Source organism: Thunnus albacares, chromosome 15, assembly GCF_914725855.1.
Source record: "Thunnus albacares chromosome 15, fThuAlb1.1, whole genome shotgun sequence".
Classification (NCBI taxonomy): Eukaryota; Metazoa; Chordata; class Actinopteri; order Scombriformes; family Scombridae; genus Thunnus; species Thunnus albacares.
This window is the reverse complement of record NC_058120.1, coordinates 5956013-5981040: the sequence shown is the minus strand read 5'-3', so window position 1 is coordinate 5981040 and position 25028 is coordinate 5956013. Positions and strand designations below refer to the sequence as shown.

Below are 25028 nucleotides of genomic sequence, written 5' to 3'. Positions count from 1 at the left end.
TCTAGTTTTAATGCGGAATGGTTACATATTATAACATTGGTTAAATAAGTCCAGATGCATATTTTTACACATTTTTAGTGGCATTTCTGACCAATTCAGACACTTGTTGTGCATGAAAGAAAAGGAGAGGAGAAGAGGGAGTGACTCAAAGGAATGTGGCTTCTCTCAAATTTACGACTTAAGAGAGGGGAGTGAGTGAGTGGGGAATAGTTCATCCAGGTTGTCTGTGGGGTGACTGAGAAGGCTCCTGTTGGTGTAGTCTGTATCTAAAAAGAAAAACAAAGTCATTAATTCCAACTGTCCATTTTCCTCCCCTGGCTGTTGGAAGGAGGCACAGGTTTTTAGTCCCGTTCATGTCTCCTTGACATCCTTATGCCTTAACGTCAGAGGTCACTGGGTCTGTGTGCGTGTGCTCCTGCACTTACACAGACAGACTCTTAGGCCAAAAGGAATCATAGTGTTTTTGAAATAATTAAACTTTTCTTTTGCTCCTGTGTTCGTTTCCCTACACCAGGAAAAAGTGGATGTTTTTCATAAAACCGCCTGCGCCAGTCCCATCCTACACAATGGCCGGAGGATACACATTTACCCAGACTATATGGCGAGGATCACAAAACAACACACTACTTTCAAAGAGGAAAGAGGACTACTACACCAACGGTGGGATGTCAAGTTTGGCATCCTCTATCCAACTACACTGATGATTACTATCCCCACCGGTGATCAGAAACCTTTTAAGAACCAAAACAAAGCTAAAGACTACATAATGGGCCACCTGCAGCCACAGGATGGTGACAGAGATGCGTGTGTAGCCCAACCATGAATGTAGCATCTGGCTAACATGTAGGACGTATAAGGACTACTTCCAGTCCTATTGTTAGTTATAAACCCCTCAGCAGTTGGGAGTAAAAGTTTGAATGTTGTTCGCCTTAGGATAGGCTCTACAAGGAGTTGTGACTGAGCCCGGTTTAGCATGTTTGTATGAAGCTTGAGTTCTAGGAGGAGTGATGCAGCCTTTCATTCGGGGGAGGCCAGCACTGGGGTCAAAGGTTATTTCTATGTTTTAGGTGTGTGCAAGCTTCTTTTTTATTTTCTTTCAGGTTTCTGATATGACTGTGTCCCAATCTTCATCAGTAATGATCTATATCAGTAGCCAGGGCAACCCCAAAGACATCTGGTTCCACAACCTTTATCAGCTGGAATATAAAAGGAATTAAAGTCCATGGAAAGCAATAATAAATATGTGTTGTGTAATAAATTGTGTAATAAATGACCCAGCCAAATTTGAATGATTAAAAATGTCACCAAGTATATAGAATTAGGTTTCAAAATTGTGGAAAAATAAACAGTATTCTTTGCTCTGAAATGTTGGGGACATGTGCACTGAAGGTGCTGAAAGCACGGCCCAATTTAACAGCCTCTGAGTTAACAAGCCTCATACCAAACTCCTGTATAAAAATACACAATTTAAAATAGGCCTTATTTGTAGGGTGTAAGGCAAGCAACATGGATGACATTTTAAAAATAAAGTAACGCTGGGAGCCACAATTTAATTTGGCACATATTTTGTAAATAAATGTGGACTTGTGTCAGTAAAATGTAACTTAAATGACTAGTTAACAAGCGAACCATCACCAATTATCATTATCTTAAATTGTCATTTTTTTCACTGGAGTTTGGTGCGCTTGTTACTCACTCCTCTGCTGAAAAGTGGCTTCACTGTGGCTGTCACCTTTGGAGCAAAAGCCTCTTATGCCATGCTTTTTGGTGAAGTGCTGCCAAACTACAAGTGTATAAGCTTCGTAAATGTAGAATTAATGGCTGAGCTGTTGTATTGGATTGCATTACATTGCACAGGTGTACCTAATGAAGTGGCAGGTGAGTGTAGATAACAGATATGCTACATCCCCAAATCCTGATCTGTGTAAGGAAAGACTGCTTCCCCAGTCTGAATTTGACAACCTTTCTACTATACAGACAGAAAAGATGCTGTTGAAGTCGAGACAGGTTTTTCATGAACATGGGGAAAAACCTAACGAGTTGTTGGCCCACCAACTAAGGCAGTCAGCTGCCAGGAGTGCAATTTCAGAGATTAGCACAGGCCCAAGTACAATGACATTTGATCCAAAAATCACTAATAGCCAGTTCGAGCAGTATTACTCTTCCCTGTACTCCTCTGAATCTCTAGTTGATACTTTGCTTATGCAATCTTTCTTAGATAAACTAAGAATCCCATGCCTTACTCCAGATGAGTAAATCTCTATTGATAGCTCAATATCTGCTGACAAGATCACTAAAGCAGTCAAATCAATGCAAAGAGGGAATGCCTCAGGGCCTGATGGGTTGCCCATTGAAATTTATGTAGCATTTTTCTCAAAACTTACCCCCATTCTTAAAGTAATGTATGATAAGTTACCCCAGATGCTCACACAGGCCACAATTTCTGTACTGTTAAAAAAGGACAAAGACTCTCTCGATTGTGGCTCCTACTGTCCAATCAGCCTACTGTGCTGTTCATACAAGATTTTAACCAAGGCCCTCTCTTGACATCTGGAGACTGTCATTACCACTATTATTGACCCAGATCAAACAAGCTTTATACCAGGGAGGCAGTCTTACTTTAATATGCGATGCTTATTTAACATTCTAGACACATACCACTCAACACTATAACTTGAAGTTATTATTTCTCTAGATGCCGAAAAGGCTTTTGACATGGTTGAGTGGGACTACCTAATCGCAGTGTTTGGGTTTGGCCCAACTTTCTGCACTTGGATCAAAATCTTATACTCGGCACCTACAGCCTCTGTCCTCACTAATAATGTCACTTCCAGCTACTTCCCTCTCCAAAGAGGGACAAGACAAGGCTGCTGTTTATCTCCCTTTTTATTGGATTTTGCCATTGAGCCTCTTTTAATAGCTCTGCATTCTGATGGAAGAATTCCTAAAGTTACAAGGACATAAATTATCCACAAGATGTCACTATGCAGATGATTTGCTCCTTCATACTTTGAATCCAGAAAACTCCATATATGATTTACTAGAAGTATTCAAATAGTTTGGGAAATTCTTAAGTTATAAATTAAATTTTACAAAAAGCCTACATTTCCCTATGCACAAGTTAGCAGAGAAAACAAGATATGACCGGTTTCCATTCAAAGTAGAGCTGAAGTGCTTTACATATCTTGGGATACATGTAATACATACATTTGCAGCACTCCTTAAGCATAACTTTACCCCCATTACTAGACCACACCAAGATAGACTTGGCAACGTGGTCGAATCTCCCTATTTTTTTAACAGTGCACACTAACTTTGTTAAAATGACTGTCCTACCAAGATTCTTATACTTGTTCCAAAAGACCCTCACTTTTCTACCAAAGTCATTGTTTAAGCAAGTGTATCTCTACTTCCATTTGGAATAAATCTACCTATGCAAAAAGTATACCTGGAAAGGTCCAAACCAGAAGTTGAACTACCCAGTGTCATGCATTATTACTGGGCAGTAAACATACCTAAATTCCCTTACTGAATTACCATGGCCCAACTTGGCTCAAGGAGCTGCAGGCCAGCCTCCTGACTTCCCCTATATTGCTTCTGACCAGTCCATTACCTATAAATCTGGGTACCCACATTGAAAATCCCAATGTATACAATTTCCTTAGAATCTGGCATCAATTTAGAAGACACTTAAATCTTAAGCAAGCAAGCACTTTTCCTCCAATAACACTTAACCACCTTTTCTTACCATCAAAAATAGTTTCAGCAAGTTGTGGCAAAGAAATGGTCTTATATTTTTCTACAACTTGTTTATTGATAACAATTTTACTACATTTGACTACATATGTAATGACAATAATATCCCCAAGTCACACTTTTCCAGAATTTTGCTAAAAATCTCTTCACCAACTGCATTTTTCAAATGATAGATAGCTAAAATATACCCTACAGTAAATCCCAAACATCCCAGATGCCACCAAAGCCCTGCCACTTTGGGCCACATGTTTTGGGCATGTCAGACATTGAACAATTTCTGAAACTGTATTTTTGAATCTCTCTTGCATGTGTGTGGTAGAACGCTTGACCCCAAGCCAATCACTGCCATTTTTGGTGTGGCAAAGTCAGAGGAGAATTTATCTGTATATCAGGAAAACACTATTGCATTCGCATCTCTCTTGGCTTGCCGTCTCATTCTTCTCAACTGGAAATCAACAAAGCCCCCTTCTTTTATACAATGGGTCAGAGAGATGATGACTTCATTGAAATTAGACGGAGTCAGGTATTCAGTATGTGGGTCTTGGAAAAAGTTTTATGCAACATGGTTGAATTAAGCATTTTCTTGCAATAGCAAGCTAACCCAGTGTCCCCTTTTTCTTTCTACCAAAATTATAGCACTAAAACACTAAAGAAGACAACTTTCATAGACTGACTCAGTCTATATGTATGCATCTTATGCACAGTTTTTTTTTCTTTCTATATATCTTTTTAAGCATGTAGTAGAGTAGATAGATAGATAGAGTAGATATTGTTTTGGTCTATGGTTTGCTAAATTTATTTGTATGTACAGGTATATACATATGTATGTATGCTGAACTTGGAGGGTGTGGGTGGTGGGAATGGGGACGGGGGCTTAGAATGGGAGCTGTCACTTGTACCTTTGTACCTATTCCTCTGGATGAAAAAATCTAAATTAAGTTTTAAAAAGAAGAAATAAAAAGTACAAACTGTCATTTGCACTTCCATTTGTGCACCAGTTAAACAAACCAGATGCAGTGTGTTTTGGGGAGCTTCGGAGGTGTTGCCTAGCTGTTTCCACCTGTTTCCAGCTTTTATGCTAAACTAAGCTAAACATGTCCCAGCTCCAGCTGCCCATACTTAAATCACAGACATGATATCGATGTTCTCATCTCATTCTCGGAAAGAAAGAAAATAAGCATATTTGCAAAAATGTTGAGATGAAATTAAAGCATTTGAAACATTGTGAGGAAATTTATTTTTTTATTTTTTATTTATTAGTTTATTGTCAGGGACGATGCAAAAAAACATTGTAACAGGTTAAAATAACATGAAACAGATATATTGCATATAGTATTTCTAGCCAAGGCTAATTTGCGACCCCTGTCCCTGATTAGGCTTTTCTACTTAAAATAGTGATAACATATCATATAAGGTTAATATTTTAAATGGCTGCAATTAAGGGAAAGACAGGAACTCACAAGGCATTGCACTGAGACCTTCAGCATTGTCAGGAAGTGAAAACACAATAACGGTGCAGACGTTTCGTTGAGTGTCATCAGAGCTGGAGTCAGTCAAAGCAAGCAGAGAGGGCAAATCATCATCAAATCAAATACCCATGAATGGTGCATTAGAGTGAGCAAAGCTACACTGGCTTGTTTGAAGAAGTCGGAAAAAGGTTTCGCAAACGTTGCATCACATTTGTCTGTCTGAAGGTATGCACGAACACACATACATACACACACAAAATCATACAGTACTGCACATCCAATATTCTTATCACACACGTACAAATGCACACACTACCTGTCTGATCACAGTTCACAGAGCCACAAAAGACCTGCAATTTTTTTTCATCACTACATCTCTTTACTTTGGTTCACAAATCTTGACTTTGAGTTCTTGCCTCTATCAGTCCAGGGGGTAATTAGAAAATGTGTGTATTAAATCGATACCTGATACTCACTAATGACACAGCCTAACTATGACACAGCCTTTCATTCATAAATGATGCCTTGTTTCAAAAGTAAATGGGTTCATTAAAATAAAAGCATTTAAATATCAGAATACAGTATTTGCTGCATATACAGTTAAACTATCTTCACCTGTGTGACTCATTTTCCTCAAGCCAATAAATTAATATGTTATGAACAAGTGTTGATGAAGTATTACCTTTTTATGAATGCACACAATTATAAAATCAACATATTATTTCAAACAATCAAATAAAGTCATTTTCAAGAAGAGATCAGGATGAGGTTGATTCATGGGGCACCAGCTAATGCTCTAGATATTTTAATCAGAGGGAAATAACAACGCCAAAAATCACTGTTATTTTATTTTTCTTAACTTTTTCTTAGCTTAATAAAAATAATTTCTTGCGGCAATACTCTCAAAATATCATGATTTGCTGTACTGCTCACACTGTACCAGATTGTCATGTTGGCACAGGGGTGCACAAATGACAGTACTGATCTCAGACGAGTGGTGCAGATCACAAGATTATTGTAGTTGAAGACACTGGTGACAATCATCACAGTATTTCATAAAAACATGCAAGAATTAATTTTATGCATCCCCAGTTGCTGGTTACGCTCTCACTGGACACTGATCATCTCCTGACTGACTGCCTCAGACTCGTCTCCCAGGTGCTTCAACTACACAATGCAACTTGTTTTTGACATGTTGAAAAACTCTGGACAGCTCAACACCTGTCTCAGAACAACTCAGAGGAACTCATACTTGACAACCCTAGTCGAGCACGGAACAAGGTTTTTGTTTCAGATCTCAAAATAATGTCTGGGACAGACAAATCATGGAAAAAGTGTTGTGGTCAAGTTTTATGTTTTTTTAGCCACATGAACTGGCAGATTCACTTCCTTATGTGACACGAGGGCAGACCCCAGATTCTAATTCTCTATATAAGTTAGAATATCTGGATCTGTTGCCTCGTGTCAAGGCAGATTACACCGCCTTCACTGCCACAGCTTCCTATTATGCTCAAAATTACTTTCTGGCATTTCATTCATCCTGAAGATAATATAAATTATGTGTGGGCAACCTTAAGGACCCTACAAGATCAGATTACAGACACATCAATGAAACACATTTTACCTGTGCACCCCTATCTAAGATAGTGCTACAATGTGACTCATCTGTATGTAAATACAGTGCAGGGCTCCTGTCCATTTTTTTTGTCATGATGATTAATTCAATTTGGTGAATCACAACACAAATTGAGATAATTTTCGCATCTCATTACATTGCTGAACTTATTTGATTGCAGTAATGACTTTATTTCATTACATGCCCAAATAGATGTGTGAATTGAATATGGGAGGCATTCAAGGAAGGAGAGGAAAACCTATAGAGATATTTTCATTAAATGAAGTGAGGCAGTGAGAGCAAACGAATGATCTAAGGGACCTTCATCTCACAGGCTACAAAAGAAACTTTGTTCTTCAAAGAGATGCAGGGTTACATAAGCTCACTTGTATCATGGATATTGATGCTGAAAATTGACAAAAATACCTTTCATTCTTTTTTCACACCCAAATATGCTTCTCAAAATGATATAACAGAGTTAAAACGGGGGGCTTTTTAGTCTTCATCCCGATTGTCACTTTGTAATAAAACTGTTGACCTTGGAATAGAGAGGGATCCCGGTTAACAGCTCCCCTGTACTGTTTTCACAGCTGAGAAAAAAATAGTCCAGGCTCTATTTGCTTCCATTATTATACATATCACATCTCTGCAGTGCATTGTCTGTTGCCAGGCTTGGCAGTGTGTTTCATAAACAGCGGAAAGTCATCTCTCCCAGGAGTGCTTTACACTGAAAATCCCCAGCATAACTAAATAGACTGTCCTTTGCTATTATGTTGGCTCCCATATAACCTTCATCGTTTGGCCAAGCCCTCTTCTCAGCAGCACTGACCCCCTGCTTCTCCTCTGCTGAAGGGAAATCACAACTGAGAAACATTGTAATTTTTAGAAGCTCCAAGACATTCCTCTGGCAGGAAACTGTGTCTTTGTAGACAGTGTCATTAATCAGCAGCAGGGTGTCACCTTTTGAGTTGGGCATTCCAATGCAAACTGGCAGAGGTCGTCCGCTAAGCCATTACAGTTTGAAATCACTTTTTCAATATTCTCTTATCTGCAACTTCACAATTAAAGGAACTGTTAGACATTTTGGAACTACTCTGACTCCCTTTCTTATCAAGAATTAGATTGATACTACTCTGATATCTGTTCATTAAATTGCAACAGCCAAGAGGCATTTAGCTTAGCTTAGCACAAAGACTGGAAGCAGGGGTAAACAACTAGCCAACTTTTGGCCAGGCACAGTGACTTTCAGGAGTCTCCACAGTCACAAGACTACAGAAAGTCACTGCTCCGGGCCAAGAGATACTTCAGTGCACAACCCCATAAAACCACAATTTGTAGTTTTTTCTGTCTGTTCAGACAGAATACAAAGCAAATTTTAGAGGCAGCAGAGAAAGGACGTCCATGTGAGTTGAAAACATTTAAACTTGAGCCAAAAATTGAAGTCTATTCTTTACGAATCTGCTTCATTAATGTAGACAAGAGTACAGAGGAGAGACTGGAGGGAAATAACAGAAAGAATCTGCTGAGTTCAGTCAGAGGTTGAGCTGAACACAAACACACAGGCACAGACATCATCGGTTGCTAATGCAGCTAATGTATATTTGGTACATTGGTGGTTTGGAATAAATAAACACAAACACTCCAGTGGTGAAATTCGCACGGATTATGTGAGGCAAAAAAATTGCTGTCTTTCTGAGAATACCAAGCAGTGAGCTTTAATGGTGCTATTAGGCAGATTTTGTTACTTTTGGACAGAGCCAGGCTATCTGTTTCCCTCTGACAGTTAACTTACCAGGTACAGTTGTTCGGCAACTAGACCTGCCAGTAGTCACTACGCCGCTGAGCTTATAGAACCACATATTTCAAGATGACAAATATGAATTTCGTGGGCCATGTTTTGGTGCGACCAGGCCTTTAGTCCTCCTGTGTTCTCCCTTCTTCCACCTTCATAGCGTTTCTCTCAAACGTAGGATCCTCCGTCTATCACATCATCTGCCAGATTCTTTTGCTCCGGGTTCCTTTTTTCTAATTTCACCATCTCTTGCCCTCTTTGGCAGTGTAGACAGAGTAAACCTCCCTGCAGTGGTATACCTGAGCCGTCTGCAAGGTTCGGCTGCTCGTCTCACATCACATCAGAAATGTGATTATAAAGTGTGCAGCCCTCTTTCTGCACAGTTCAAAACAAGCTATGAAAGCCAAATCAAAGATCTGATATGAGCCGGGTCCCATAAGGTTTTTGTTCAATCCATTCATCATCTTTAGTCCTGATGTGCCGCCACTAAAAGTAAGACATGTCTGAGGAATTATAGTATGTTATTAACTGTGGGATTTCATTATTATTCTACTGCATCTGTGCACAAATTTGTATTCCGCAATATTTGAAGCTGATGGACGGTAGTGATTTGAGCATGTGTTGATCCAAACCACTTGATCCTTAGAGGAAGTAGTGCAGAGATACAACTGATGGTAGATTAAAGAAAATCACAAACTGAATTAGAGGATTAAGTCTTTACTACTTCTTTAAAGGCCTTTTTAATGAATGGATATGAATATAGTAATATGTGCTAATAACTTACTGTCTTGAAGGAGGCAGATTATTCTTTAAATTCCCAGCTCATCACAACTTTTTGTGGATATTTCCTTAAACTGTTAGAATAGATGAATGAGAAAGTTTAGCTTGAATGTTAGATAACCCAAACTGCCTAACAATACATTGTGTTCTATTGCTGTCCACATGCTAAGCTTTTTTGTTTGGAAAGAAACTGCCAAGCAGAAGGTGAACTTTCTCTCATGCATTATTTAGTTTAGATGCAAGTTTTGAATTGTTACAGCGACAGAATTAAGAGTGACTGAAATTAGGAGTATTTGTATTTGTATTTATCTTGCATTTTTGATTTTGAGTGACATCTCAACAACTGTTGGATGGATTGCAGTTAACTTTTGTAAACACATTCAGAGTTGCCAGAGTTGCCAGTGTGGCTGTAGACTGTTAAAAAAAAAAAAAAAAGCATACTGTCATTAAAAGCAAAATCAGTTGTTGGAGTCCACCATGTGCTGGTGCTTAAAGAGGGACCATAGGTGGGATTTCAGATCTGATTAGAGTTGTAATGGCTGTATGAAAAAAGTTAGTTTATATACTGTTGTATGTTAGAATAATTCATTCATTTTAAATGTGTTTATGTTACAGTGTTGTTCCCATGATTTTATTTTTCCTCATTGTTTTTGAAGATTGTGAATAAATGGCTACTGTACCTGTTTTCCTCAAGCTGTGATGCACTGATCTGAAAATGGCTGTGCACTGATGGTCCCCATCCAACCTGGTTGAGCTTGAAAGATTCTGCCAAGAGGAAATGGGAGAAATTTCCAAAAGAAAGGTGTGCCAAGCTTGTAGGATCATTTCCAAGAAGACTTGAGGCTGTCATTGCTGCCAAAGGTGCATTAACCAAGTACTAAGTATAGGGCCTAAATATTTATGTAAATGGGATATTTTCTTTTATTTTTAATAAATTAACAAAACAGTCCAAAAACATGTTTTGCTTTCTCATTGTGGAAAACTGTGTGATTGATGAGAAAAAAAAAAGAATTGAATCTATTTTAAGATGAGTCTGAAACATAACAAAATGTGGAAAACCTATGCACTGTATTTACGGCTGCACCATTAATATCAAAGGAGGGATGATCTACATGTCTAGATCTGGATGTCTTATTCATTATGTCTTTCCCATTTGCCTGTGATTCAACCTGACATATTTCAAATCTACAGAAACTTCTATGATCATCGGTAGAATTTAAAATAGACTTCTGAGAGTTTTAACAAAGCTCTGCTGCAAAACATGCATGTCCTTGTCGTGCTGATCAACAGAATAACAATAATTGTATGTGATATCTTACCTTTTGTCTCTGATGAAAAATATTCACACTCATGGTTATTTTGGACTGCAAAGCATACACTCTATAATGACTTACCTCAAGCTATTAATTATTATTTCAATAAAACACATATCACATTCTTATATTTTGAACTGTTAATTACAGTGTTTGGGACACAATAGGATTTAGACTGGCATGCTACTGGGGCCAAGCCACAAATATGTAGTTTCATACAACAGATGTTAAAAATAATCTGAGTAGGAAACCACCTAAGCATTAATCCTTTCTGAAAGGACAAATTAATTAGCTTTAAAGGTCTTTTGACTTTGATGTGTGCAAACTGTGTTTTCTCCTCCACCTTTCATGCTGATGCAGAAAATTGACGCACGTCATCTGAATGTCATCGCCTTATGTGACCATTTACAGATCTCGATGTGAGATCGATATCCCCATGTTTGCTTTGATGTAGTCCATTTGACATTTTTAGCATCCAGTCATCATTAATTCATTGAAATCATATCCTCCGAGTGCTCTGCTGTGCAGAATGTTCCAACGAGTCCTCCAAATTAAACGTCAAAATACGTAGTTGGTCCATGCACATATGTAGAAGCATTTCTAATCTGACGCCCCTATCAGCAGGACAACCGTATTGGTTGTGTCTTTTAAAATCATTGGGGAAAAAAAATGTGTTGTGATGTGTTAACACTATGGTTAAGGCTCGGGTTAGAGACCAACCACTGAACTCGAACAGATTTGCTTAACAGTTAAATCACAGTGAGTAATTGTTAATGAGACATCGTGTAGAAATATGTTCTCTGGAAACAGGCTGAAGTGAAATGAATGTGGGAAGCTGAAGCTTTGAGAACATGGTTGGCTACTAATTAATGAAATTTGGATGTACACCTTAAGATAACCTTTAAGGCCTATCATTTTAATTACTTGCGGTATCCACAGACCATGAACTAATTATAGCTATTTCAGTCTCTTCTTTTATTTAAACTAGAGTTCTACAACAAATTAAACTCTGATAAGGTATACGAATGCATTTGGAGGGACTGAATAGGACAAAGTCATGCCATGTCCATGCAAAAGGTACATGGCACATGCACCCTCCTCTATTCATTATTAATGTATTTCATTGCATATTTGCCATATTTACTGCATATTTCAGACTGTCTCTTATGCTCAGGTCTTTCACAGACATTCAGTACTTTGCATTAAATGCTGTATCAGAGCACAACTACTATATTAAAAATTACAGTCAAATACACAGTCCTTCCCAACACACCATCATCTTTCCAAGGGGCTACCATGTAAGCTACCATAATAATAATAATAACAATAATAATAATAATAAGAAGAAGAAGAAGAAGAAGAAGAAGAAGAATGCACTTTTTTATAATTATGAGCATCATTAGTTGTTTCAGCAAATGCCCAAAAATGACAAAGTAGTCAAGCAGCTGTAGGAATTGAAACTTTTGCTATTAGCACACTACATACTACAAACAGCTAACTCAAACTCTTGGCTGAACAATCGTTTTGTTTTGGGATTGTTTTTTTTTTTACAAAGTTGTGAGAGAGTTGTTTTTTAGGGGTATGCATTTACACCTCTCTGAAACTAAACTACTTTTTCAACAAGATATCACAACTTCAAATGTGCTCTACCCAGCAGTTTAGAAACTCATTTAAGGGTTGTGCTTTGTTGTCTTTTTAGCATATTTACTGCATATCCTGGACTGTTGCTTATGCTCTGGTGTTTCACAGACATTTACTTATATGTATGATAAGGGATTCAAATGCTATTACACAGTAAATATATTTCCAGTCACAGTCATATACACTGTTTCCTCCCTACAGACCATCATCTCTCAATGGGGACAACTAGAAACCCAAACACTGTATATGATTATCATCCACAGAGTCAATAGTAATACTGCTCTGAAGCCTAAATCCCCTCTCTCAGCCAGGCTAGTGTTAATGCAATGAGATTTGTCAGCCCCTTGCTACAAGCAACAGGCAGAGACGAGGGAGAGCCAGCCATCCAGATCAAATGACTCAACTCTCCTGAGTGCTATGTGCTGTCAACATGAAGGATGCCACCCTGATTTGTTTTGATTAGTGAGTATAAATTTTCAGGAAACAAAGCGAACAGAGAAAGCAGAGGATTCCCTGGTTTACGCTTGTGTGCAGAATGGCCTGACCACAGTGTTGTCTGTTGGTGTAGGACATGCTTTCTGTAGTTTTAATGCACTGATAAATCATTGACCTCTTCATTCTGGAGCACACATGTGGGTTTTAGTGTAAAACAAGTGATAGACATAGTTTTTTTCATTCATTTTGGGGATCCCTGAATGACCATTGAGCCAAATATACTGGACATTCTGTCGCTGTCAGGAGGTATAGTCACTATCATCTCCAAGCAAACCCATTAACAGACAAATCATCTATGGAAATGAGAACTCACTATTTCCTCTATGCCTCCTCCCCCAGCTTGACAGCTGAGCTCCCACTAGACCCCTTCTCTCCTTGAACATTTAATCCAAGGTCTGAAAGCCAAGACGAATGCGGCTTCTATGCAAATTGGGCTTTATGTGCTTCATTAAATCATGTTAAAGTACAATTGCCCAATTCAGTCTACTCACCTGCATTAGTCATGACTAATGCAGGTAAGGGGACAGCGCCAAGGCTGTGAAGGTTTGGCAACATTCAGCCTTCTACTAATAAATATGTATGATCTCCCACTGTGCATTGGTGGGAAATGTATGTCCTGTACATAGTTAATGAACTGTTTCATATTATAGCCTAACTAGCCTATTAATTGTGCTCTAGTTCATTCCACTAAAATATCAATCAAGACAGGGCAATGTTCAAATGTCGATGTGTAACAACCAATACACATCACCACTAACATCTTCATTTGAAAAGTGTGTGATGAGCTCCCTGTAGACTCATAACAGTGTCAGTTCATTCATAAGTTTTGTGCTATTTAAAGGACTCTTGTGATTCATTTTTAACAGCTTGTTTTTACTTGTGACACATTTATTTTACCTTTGGATCAAGGTCAAGTGTTTCTCCCTGTTAAAGGAGTTGTAGGTCACCCTGAATTCACTTTTGCAAGTTAGATGAGAGGCCTGGCTTTGTCCAAACATTAAAAACAAAACAGCTGCCTACCAACACCTCTAAAGTTCACTAATATACACATGAAAACTTTTTTGTTAAACCATACACAAACCAAAATTCTTCTTCCTTTATGCTAAGCTAAGCTAAACACCTGCGGGATGTTTCGCATACAAACATACTGTAAGAGTGGTATCAATCTTCTCATCTAACTGACAACAAGAAAGCAAAGAGTAATTTCCAAAATGTCAAATGATTCCTCAAAACACTGCATATTGTCATGTCACACATTCATAGGTTGAAGTTGTCACAGTCAACCTTGGAAGACATGTAGCACATATGCTCTGGTGTAAAACCCGACCTGTTTCAGTCATGTTTTAACAGAATCTTCTTGCCATGATCCTGAGTGATAGAAATTCACTAGGCTTTCCCTGAGTCTTATTTTTTTTTCCTTCTGGGCTTTTGGATAAATGAGAACTCCCTCCAACTGTCCATTACAATGTAATATGCACTGTAAACTGGAACTATGGTACTACTATGGTAATTGGCCCCAACAACAAGGGTCTCTAAAAGCTATAGATTTATTATGATGTTTAGATATAAATTATTATGTTACTATTCTAACTCATATACCCTGCAGTAACTTCTTTTATCATTGTTAATGATAAAGGGAGCAGAGTGGTGCGGGTCAATCAGCAGTCTCCTTAATACCAGTGGTGGAAGGTAAACAAGTACTGCATTATGCTTAATTGTAATTCTGAGGTACGTTACTTAGATATATTATAATATTATAATGTATTGTAAAGTTCCATTTCACAAAACTGTATAATTCCACTTTTGCTAGGAGCAAGCTTGTCACGCTTGTCCTGGACTTCTTAGCTGGTACTACTGCTCAGGATAAACAACTTGCTGTGCTGGGCTCCTCTGGTTACAATGTCTAGGACATGACCAGCTCGACCTGCTCCCCCAACTGTTCAGCTCCAGCACCGGCGGATAATGACACCGCCATCCCATGGTCCTGCTCTGTCATCACCGGAGCTCTGGGGGCTGCCTCTGGTCAGCCTGAAGATCCCCTTGGAGCTAAACCCAAAGCCGCAACCAGCTCTACCCCCAGTATTGAACCTGCAGAAGGTTGGTCTGCCATTGGCAGGTGTTAACATGGTGGCAAGCAACCTTACTGTTCTCAACAAGCTTGTGAGACCCAATTCAAAAATAAATTTGACATCCTGGATTTGCAGGATTTTCTCTCATTGGCCTGTCAGTTCCCTACACCCAGGCAGATGCCAGCTGGGCATCAGCAACCCGGGCCAGCGATGGGCTCCTCTCCATTGCCTCTCCACCTGATGCTGGACTGCTCTCAGGCCATCGATCATTGGAGGGGTATAGCTCTACTGCCTGCTCCTCACAGCCCTGGGCCGCAGGCTGCTGCAGCGCATGCTAAACACAGTGGCTGGTCCAGCTCCGCTGGTGCAGCTCCCTCGCTGAGTCAGGGAGAGCAGACAGCGGTGACTCACCTGGCCGCTTCAGATCACCGGGATGCTGCTGCTGAACGCCAGGGTGCTGCTAACACCACCTCTCCAGAACATCCCAATAAGCCTCCGACAACACTAATAAATTGAGACTTGATTAACAGAAATGGGAGTTAGAACTCTCTCTTTCCCTGGCGCCAAAGTGCTTGACATTGCAGACAAAGTTCCAGACATAATAAAATCCCACCCTGAAGTAGATGATATTATCATTCATGTCAGCACAAATGACATTCGCAAGCAGCAGTCTGAACTGTTAAAGTGTGATTTTGCCCACCTGTTTAACATCCTCAAATCATTCAAAGGTAAAATCCATATTTCTGGACCAGTCCCCGCATATGGCCATGGAAGGGGGTGTTTCAGCAGGCTGAATAGCGTGACTACCTGGCTGTCCTTTGATTGTGATGCTCTTGGTGTGGATTTTATCGATAATTTTAATGTCTTCTGGGAATGGAGGGAACTTTTTGGCCCAGAAGGTATCCATTCAAATAAGCTGGAGTTCAAATGCTATCAGCCAATTTAGTATTCAAAATCCTCCATTCAGGCACCCCTCACAGAAACCAACCATGCTATCCCACAACTTCCATGACTGGAAATGACAGGTCTGTCAGAGACTGATGTCCTTGTCCCTATCTGTTTGGTTCCTTCAGACTCAGACCAGACAAAGACATTTTCAACATCCCTGTGATAATCACTTATAGATGCCCTATGAGATTTCCAGTCAAACAATCTGGTGCATATCCTAGGAACATAATTGCTGTTAATCTTTAGCTTCAAATTTGCCTGAGGCCAGCTCTTTCAGTTCTAAAGTTGACTACTTTTGGGTAATTTTCCATCGTTACTACAGATGCTAATTTAAATTATTTAAATGATCCACAGCTTTTTAAGACAAGGAGTGGTTTTGCTTTATTACATCCAAATATACATACTTTACTAAGTCTTAACAACTATGATCATTGGCTGAAAAAAGAGATTGATAATCAAACAGTTTCTTTTAGTGGTTGTAATATTTTCAGAGCAGATAGAGCTGGTAAAGGAGGTGGTGTGGCAATATATGTAAAATCATCTCTCTCTGTACTTGAGCTGACTTCAGTCTCAATTCCTAAATATTTTGAGTCCTTGAAAATTGTTCTGGGGCATAATAATTCAGTAATTGTAATTGGTGTCTACAGACCGCCTTCTGCCATTTCAGAAGTCCTAGAAAAATTGTGTGAATTAATTGATCAATGATTGATCATGAGATGATTGTCCTTGGTGATCTAAATTTGAACTGGCTTACCTCTGCATCTAATAATCTTAACTTTTTTACAATCTTAATTTTACACAGCTTATTTCACATCCCACTTGCTCCGACCTGAAGGATTCCTCCAAGTCAAGCATCATTGAATTAATATTAACAAACAGACTAGTGAAATATCCTGCTTGTGGTGTTTTTGACCCTAATGTTAGTGACCATTGCCAATTGCCAATTTTGTCCAATTGCTGACATTCTCAAAATCCTTGATCCTGAACTAGCTTTAAGTTATTTTACCAAGGTTTTTAACTCAGTTTTAGATAAGCATGCACTTTTAAAAAGACAAGAACAAAATGTAGCTCCACTCCCTGGTTCACTGCTGAGCTTCCTAACTTATTTTATTCCAGAAGCCAAGCATGGGCTCTGGCTGGGCGCACCGAAGACCCTTGTCATTGGCTTGCCTTTAGACAATTCAGGAATAAGTGCACTGCTGCTGACAGAGAAGCAAAAACTGACTATTATCTGCATTCTTTTACTAATTCCTCTTATAATCCCTGTAAATTCTGGAAAATAGTCAAATCTACCTCTAACAATACTAGCACTCCTCTACCTGCCTATTTTGTTAATCGCCTTACTCAGATGACTGATAGCCATGCAATTTGCACTGCTTTTAACAATTATTTTGCTGCATCTTGTCAGTTATCTGACAGTCTTAGTGTTGGTACCACTGGTTGTGCGGAAGAATATAGGTCATCCTTCCTTTATACTACTGCTGAAGTAAACCACTCCTTTAGCTTATCTCCTGTCTCCAGTAGGATGGTAGCTGATGCCTTATGCAATATTGATGTGCAAAAATCAAAGGGTGATGACAAACTGGAACCATTTGCGTTGAATTCCTCAGCACAGATAATTTCTGAATAAATAACTCATATTTTCAATCTCATCATTCCTGTTATCATTATTACAGTTTAGAAGACTGTCCATAGACTGCCCACCATACAAAGATGGTAGCAAATCTGAATTAAACAATTAACGTCCAATCTCAAAACTATCTTGTCTTGCAAAAATACTTGAGTCACTTGTTAATGAACAGTTGAAATCATTTTTATCCACGCATTCCATACTAACTCCATTTCAGTCTGGTTTCAGTCCTCAGCCTAGCACTATTTCTGCTACTTCTTTAGTTAACAATATAGTATTAGCATTAGATAACAAAAAACACTGTGCTCCTCTTTTTATTGATTTAACGAAAGCTTCTGACACAGTTGACCACTCTGCTTTTACAATGACTTTCTTCTTTGGGTTTTGACAATGCTAACTGGTTGTGGTTTCAGTCCTTGGGCCAGTTTATTCACTATTTATTTAAACAATATTACCTTTTCATTGTACAATTGTAACTTCCATCTGTACATAGATGGCATGGTCCCTTACCCCTGTGCAGATTCTATTCATGCTGCCATCATTTAACCTCCTTCAAAAACACCTTCATAATTTGAAACTGGTCCTAACCTGTGGAAAGACAAAATTAATGTTGTTTTCAAACACAAGAAATATTGACTGGTATTTTTGAAATTTGTTCTGTTAATAACACCATAATAGAGAGAGTGCAATACTATAAATATCTAGGCATTTAGGTCGATGAAAAACTTACTTAAAGTCCTTATTGACATGTTGTCAAAGCTGAGATTGAAATTGGGATTTTGCTTTCCTTTATTTACAAGAAAGAGAAAGAAAAATAATTGTTGAAACAGTTTTTCTCTCTGTATTGGACTACAAGGATGTTATTTATGGGCAGGCGGCCAGTTCCATTTTCAAACCTTTAGATTCAGTATATATCTCTGCATTAAGATTCATCACTGGAGATAGTTATGGGACATAAAATGAATTTTCTTTTAAGTTTAAATATGGAAAACTTGTGCCTTAGGATTGTGTACATGATACAGTTAGCTAAAGTTTCAAGTCAAAATTAGAAGCTTAATTTGTTTTTTTCGTGTTTAAAAAAATGTCATATTTACTTTATAGGATGTTTAACAGGAGCTCATCTAACTCAAGATTTGAATTGTAAATTTGGGACTAGAGGCAACAGCCTATGCAACTACTGCCAATGTGCCAATCATCCACAAATACCAACCTCAAGGTGGCTGTTGATGTTTGAATGATATCTTATGTAAATACAGTGCTACACTGCAGTTGCTGCAGGAAAGTTTTACTAAATTGCCCAGAGTTGACAATTAGCAGGTTCTTGGGTCTAATTCATCTCTAAATATATGTGACTCACACTCACATGCCTGCCCAGTGCTCTGCAGTTATCACATGAAGGGCCTGTCTTGTTCCAGCTCTTTCATGATGATGTTATTTTTGGGTAAACCTTTCAGCAGGTTCTGTATAGGGGCTACACTGCACTAATTGGCTTGAGCTTGCAGCTCAGAGCTTAAGGGAATGCGTTAACTGTGTGATTATTCTATGATCATCATCAAGATGCCTGTAAGGACAGGGAAGTGCATTAGACTCTTGGACTTCACCACTGAGTTTATGGTAGAGATCACATCACCTTTTCTCAGCGGTGAAATAATAATATAATCCATCCATCTGTGGAGATCCACCATTTAGAGTCAGGTGCTGAAAGAATTGCGGTTCAAAGCTTGTGTTTCAGCCCATACTCCATCTCGACCTCTGCTATAATAAGCCTTTACGTTGTGACTTTATTGATTGTGTCAATGACAGGCCACTGTAAGCTGGGCCACAGATCTGCCAATGGTGTTGCAAGTCACTGGTCACCAGTAGAGGTCAATGAAAGTCGCTGATTACAAAATGGCCCTTTAAATGTCTGAACAACCCATGCGATACGACAGAGAGCCAGCTTCTCTCTTGTTCTCACACTGCAGATGAAAGAGCCCAAATTGGACTTTTGTCTCGGATATGTGATTCAGATCTGCTTTTGTAATAACAAAATGGACAAATTAGATCACACTGAAGTTTTCAATTTTGATTTTGGCCACTTTTTGTGGTCTTAAATGTATTAAAATCTGAACAGCAACACTGGATTACTGCAACTTTTACTCCAACACATTATGACTCAGGATGCTTGAGGAAAGATGTTAGATAGCTGTAATGGAGGTGTTCAGTGGAGGGAAAGCAAGGTGATAGTCCACATAAATATTTAGAATATTTTTTCAGAATATGAAAAAGTCATACGCAATGTGTTTGAATGTTTATTAAGAGATGGCTGAGCACAGCAGGAGAATCTGTCAGTAATGTGAATACAGAGTTTAGAGCCTTAAAACTGACCTCCAAGAAATAAAGACAGTTAATAACTTGAATAGCTAACAAGTCGATTTTTCCAATGAACCTTCCAATGACACCAGTAATGGATTTTCATTGAGAGTTGTGGTAATGGTGTATTTGTGTCACAGTACTGTAACTGTCCTTAAGATGAAGTCAAAGTCAAGACACAAGTCTTGTTAAACAGACTACCACTGTACAAGTAAAACTGCAAGTGTTCTGGTTGCACCAGTTGTCCTTAAATGTAAACTGGATTTATACTTCTGCATATCTTTAGTGGCTACATGTGTAGACTCTGAAACTAAGCCAGCTTTAGCCTAGTTATAATGTAAGTTTACTGAGTGGAGATTTACGCATCACTAAATTGAAACAGGTTCCACCACACAAACTATCTCCTACAGTATTAGCTGTTACTATGATATTTACACATAGTGTCAGGTGTAACCGAACCAATGAACAAGCTAATGTTTACAGATGTCTTTACCAGCTAAGACATTGTTGAAGTTTTAATGGTGCAACCAGACTATGTAAGTAAATCACTAGCTTGAAATTAGTTACTAAAAATTAAGGAAGAACACAAACTAGAGATGGATTTACAAATAGCTGGTGCAACCAATTACAGGGGCCTTATTTTTGTGCCAGCACAGGGCACAAAGCACAATGGCGCACCAGCAAACTGCTATTTTCCTGGAGCGTATTCATTTTCTCAACTGCGCTGGTTTGGTATCTGTGCGCCACAGGGGGAGGAGAGGCACAGTTGAGGGGTGCAGTAATCTCAATCCAATAGCACACTGCAAACTTGGTGCCAGGAATGAGTGCGCCTCACACCGTCCGCTGCCCACCTGCTTAGAGCAGGTCAAAAGCTCGGTGCACTTGTATTCCATGATATTGTGTCACTTTATTTGTTGAACGTGTGCCCTTGAAAACCTCCCTGAAATTAATCCATGTTTTACTTGTTTTCCATTTACTTTTTTTGTTTGTTTTTTTTGTTATGACATTAATGCCTACAAGACTAAATCATTCTTACAATGGTTAACAAGCGATTCTTACCAGCATCTGTCATCCACAGCAGCTAGATACCTCTTTACAGACATCTGAAGGTGTCATCTGCAGTCCCTACTGGAATGATGTTCAGTGATGTTCTTGGATTTCTTAAAAAGATTGAAATGCGTTTGTTTTCAAGTTTCAAGTCAGCATCTGTCCAAGTCAAGTCTCAAGTCCTTAGTTTTGTGACTTCAAGGGGAACTCATTTGATTTTACACATCAAAGTCAGTTTCCAGGTGTTGGGGAGCACTACTGCATATGTGGAAAAAGTGATGACTTTAGTCAGCATTGGTTGGGGCTGAAGACTACTAAGTTTGAAAATGAAAAAAGTGGGAATTAGAAAGAAGTGAGGTTACCATACCTGTCGTCTGCTGCTTGTCTGTTCTTGAGGCTTGCAGCTAAAGACTATATTAGTAGCTACTAGCATAACCTGAATCTCTAACTGAACTGTCTGCAGTTGAATTGCATTGTGGGGAATGTAGGCACCAGGTTTTGACAAGGATGAAGAATGTGCAGGATAAAAAATACGACATCTCTGATTCTGATGCATTGATTTTGATACTTTTTTTTTTTACTGGCATGAAAAAGTCTGATGCTGTGCCAAGTCTCTTAAGTCTAAAGCTTTGTTTTATGGCAGTGTTGTTGTAGCCAATACAATGCCATCAGCCTTCAACTAAAAACATAAAAATAAACCAATCAGTCAAGCACTAGTGCTGGCAACCTCAGACATGGATGTAGAAACTTTTACAGGGATATCATCTACTAGTTTCGAAAGCATACTGGGCTTTTCACTTGAGAATTAACTTTTATCCAAAAATGTATTGTGGGCTGCCTTTTAGTCTTAAAAAATCACACTTGATATACTGACTATAGCAAAGCTATAAGTGACTTCTACCCGTCAAACAGCCCTCTGCAGATATACTATACAACAGTCTCTACCACTTCTGTCCATGACACCTGTTTGAAATTACAATATTTTGTGCATGAACAATGACGGATGGGTCTGTCCCCTCAAAGGCTATCCTGTCAACCCTGGAAAGGTAAGCTCTTTATCTTCTAATGACTTAATTTCTGAATCCCTTGTCTTCCAGCAAGGGGGCGTGCAGACACTCAGAAGTAAATGATTACTTGGATGACTGTTGGCATCTTCATAAAACAGGGGGTGTGGTGAGATTCAGGCGGTAGCTGAGGCAGTGGGAAGTTTGAAGATGATATGATCAAAGTTAACCTTTAATATTATGGCACTGGGGGAAGTATTTTGTCCAGGGCTGGAAGGTGATGTAAGTTACTATCATTTTATTTCACCAGTTTTGCTGAATCAGACTATGTGAGTAACTGCCACATAAAAAAAGTGAATAACCTTGTCAGGGAGCAGAAGCAGAGAGTCCGGCCTTTATAAAATCCAGGGTTGGAGGGAAGAAGACATTGACAAAGAAAGTGTCGAAGGCCTGGCAAGGTTCTTAATGGTGAAAGTGTAGCCGGACATCTGCTCACAGAAGCTCAGGGATGAAGGCAAACTGACTTTCATGAAATGACGATTCATGAGCTATTTCGTAGCATGCTCCAGAGAAACTTCATAAATATCCGGCAGAGGAGAGGGAAAATGAAGAAGACATCATTGTAAAAGGCCGCCTCAACTCAAAATATCCATTATTATGGGAAAGCATGGTAGGGAGGAATCTTTTTAACATGATAAATGCTCCCTTGTCCACAGAACACAATTTAGAAATCATTTAGTCTTTTACAATAATCCTGTGGGGGCTGAAATAATTGCATACGGGAAGTGCATTCCGTTCATGTAAAATCTATAAATAAACATTAGCTATTCATCTATGAGACACACAAAAAAACTGCTTTCCATATCGCTATATCCCTAGACCATAATAAACAAAAAATATGGTTGAATAAAACACTCAGTTGGTTCAGCAAAACCTGAGATTATATTATTTTGACTTGCTACTCCCTACATGCTACCCTGAATGACAACTGTTAAAAGGGAAGTAGTTTGATTTTGAAATGTCACCTGTGGTGCAGTGAGATTTGATTCTAAATGTAACCTCAGCGAGATGGAGCAAGTCGAAGTGGTTTGGACTGACATGTAGAGGTTAGAGCTGGTCCTATTGATTTTGACTCACCACAATTCAGCACTTTAAATGGCATTAGCATCTCAATACATTTCCCCACTTTTCTGAAAATGAGGTGTGGTTTTCTGGTCTGCATATGAGCACTGACACTGGCGCCAATCCAAGCAAGAACAGCCAGTTCCCAAATGCTCACAAAATGACAGGAAATGTGGTTTCTTGCACTTACATTAACACTGAACAGTATGTTTCAGCTTCCATATCATGTTCATGTAACATTTTGTGATACAGCCATTGAATGGAGTGTCACTTTCAATGGTTGTAATTTTCGAATAATAGTCCACTTGCAACTTTAAAAAGGTGCTTCTGGGAATGAGCTATTAAAATTTGTGAGGTGTATGTTCCTGAAGTGATTGAGCATCAGGAAGTCTCAGTGAATTATAATGAAACATTTCAGTTGGAAAACCCCATTTCCATGACTGCTTTTTTAAATATAGTGTTCACATGGCTTTCTACTACCATGCTTTCACATAGAATAAAAAAGCTTAAAAATAATGAGATGTGAAGCTGTGTTCAGGAAAGCCCTAGTTAGATCTGGCTGTATGTAACTTAAAATAACTGCCCAATATGAAGATGTGTGCTTTTTATATATTCAGGGGTTGGTTCACTTAAATTACAAAAATATATTTTCCCACCTACTTCTAGTTATATCTAGTCACACAGATAGTTTGAGTTATATTTGTTCAGGTTTTGAGATATCTGTCTCCTGAGATTTACGTCACCTCCTCACTTAAAAACAAGGGGAGTCAAATTGATTTAGTGGTGCTCACAGCATTGAAAAATTACTTTAAAGGGACAGTTCAACCCAAAATCAAAAATATATATTTTTCCTCTTACCTGTCGTTTTAGTGTGAGTTGCTGAGTTTTCGAGATATCGCCCGTCTGCCTTCTCCAGGATAGAATGGAACTGGATGGCACTCAGCTTGTGGTGCTCAAAGAAAAAATACATTTGAAAAATTCAACAGCAATGTCTCTTTCCAGAAATTATGACCCAGTTATTCAAGATAATCCACAGACACTGCTGTGAGCAGTTTCATGTCGGAACTATTTTCTTTCTACTGAACTACACCTGCCAACCATTTCACCGCGTAGAAGCAAGCGTGCATCTACTCATGAACGAGAGGCTCGTGCTTGTGACAGCGCAGGGTATAAACATTAATGACATCCCCCTCGGCTGAACTGTAACGTTAGCTAGCTCAGTGGTGCTAGGTGACCTAGCAGTATTGGTTAGCTATAAACTAATCTCCACAAGCTAGCAATGTCAGACTACAAGGAAGACATCAGAACCTATCTTGCTCAACCACACTTATTTGAACCAAAGTACACAGATGAAGAATTGCAACAGATGGAGAACTAGGACAGGACAGCGAGAACCAAGACAGAAGCAGAGGGTGCTACTGCTGCGGCTAACCCAGGGCTGCCGGCAGTGGCTGTTGCTCCTTCACCCATACCCAGAGTGGGTGAAATTGGTGATGTTCTTGCCAAAAATGCCAGCAAATGCCATCTGAAGCTGAGTGTGTCTGTTGCTAGGAATGGGACCTCATAATGCCATCTTTAGAAGACTTGGACACCTCAGGCGACATAGTGACTTTATCGAGTGCCCTCGTTTTCATAACTGATCACAGAGACTTCCCAGCCCTAATTAATTCAGGAGTTCTGGAGGCATTTTTCCATGTTCCAAAAATTAATATGAAAAGGCAACTGAGACCCGCAAGACCTAATGGCCAAATGTCTGTCGAGTGAGTAACTATTATCCTCAACTACATCATTTATTATTATAATTATCGTTATTATTATTATTTTGGTATTATGCAATTGAATTCCATCCATACCGTGTGTTGAATGAAAGATCAAACACATCATTTTTTATTTTCAGACAGTACCGATTGGTGGCATACGGGCTGGTTTCAGAGTGGGCCTTGAAGGGAGAACGACAGAACAGAAAAGTCCTACCCGCATGCATCAGCATATATA

At 39.0% G+C, this 25028-nt stretch overlaps 1 long non-coding RNA gene across 1 annotated transcript; it reads right to left on the bottom strand.

Annotated features, from left to right (window-relative positions):
• On the bottom strand, positions 1-24775 carry LOC122998384. The gene is made up of 4 exons (XR_006407418.1): positions 23892-24775; positions 20920-21020; positions 10093-10177; positions 1-266 (listed from the first exon to the last, which is right to left on the bottom strand). It is a non-coding gene; the product is annotated as an uncharacterized LOC122998384 (long non-coding RNA).
• Between the last annotated feature and the right edge of the window lie 253 nt (positions 24776-25028).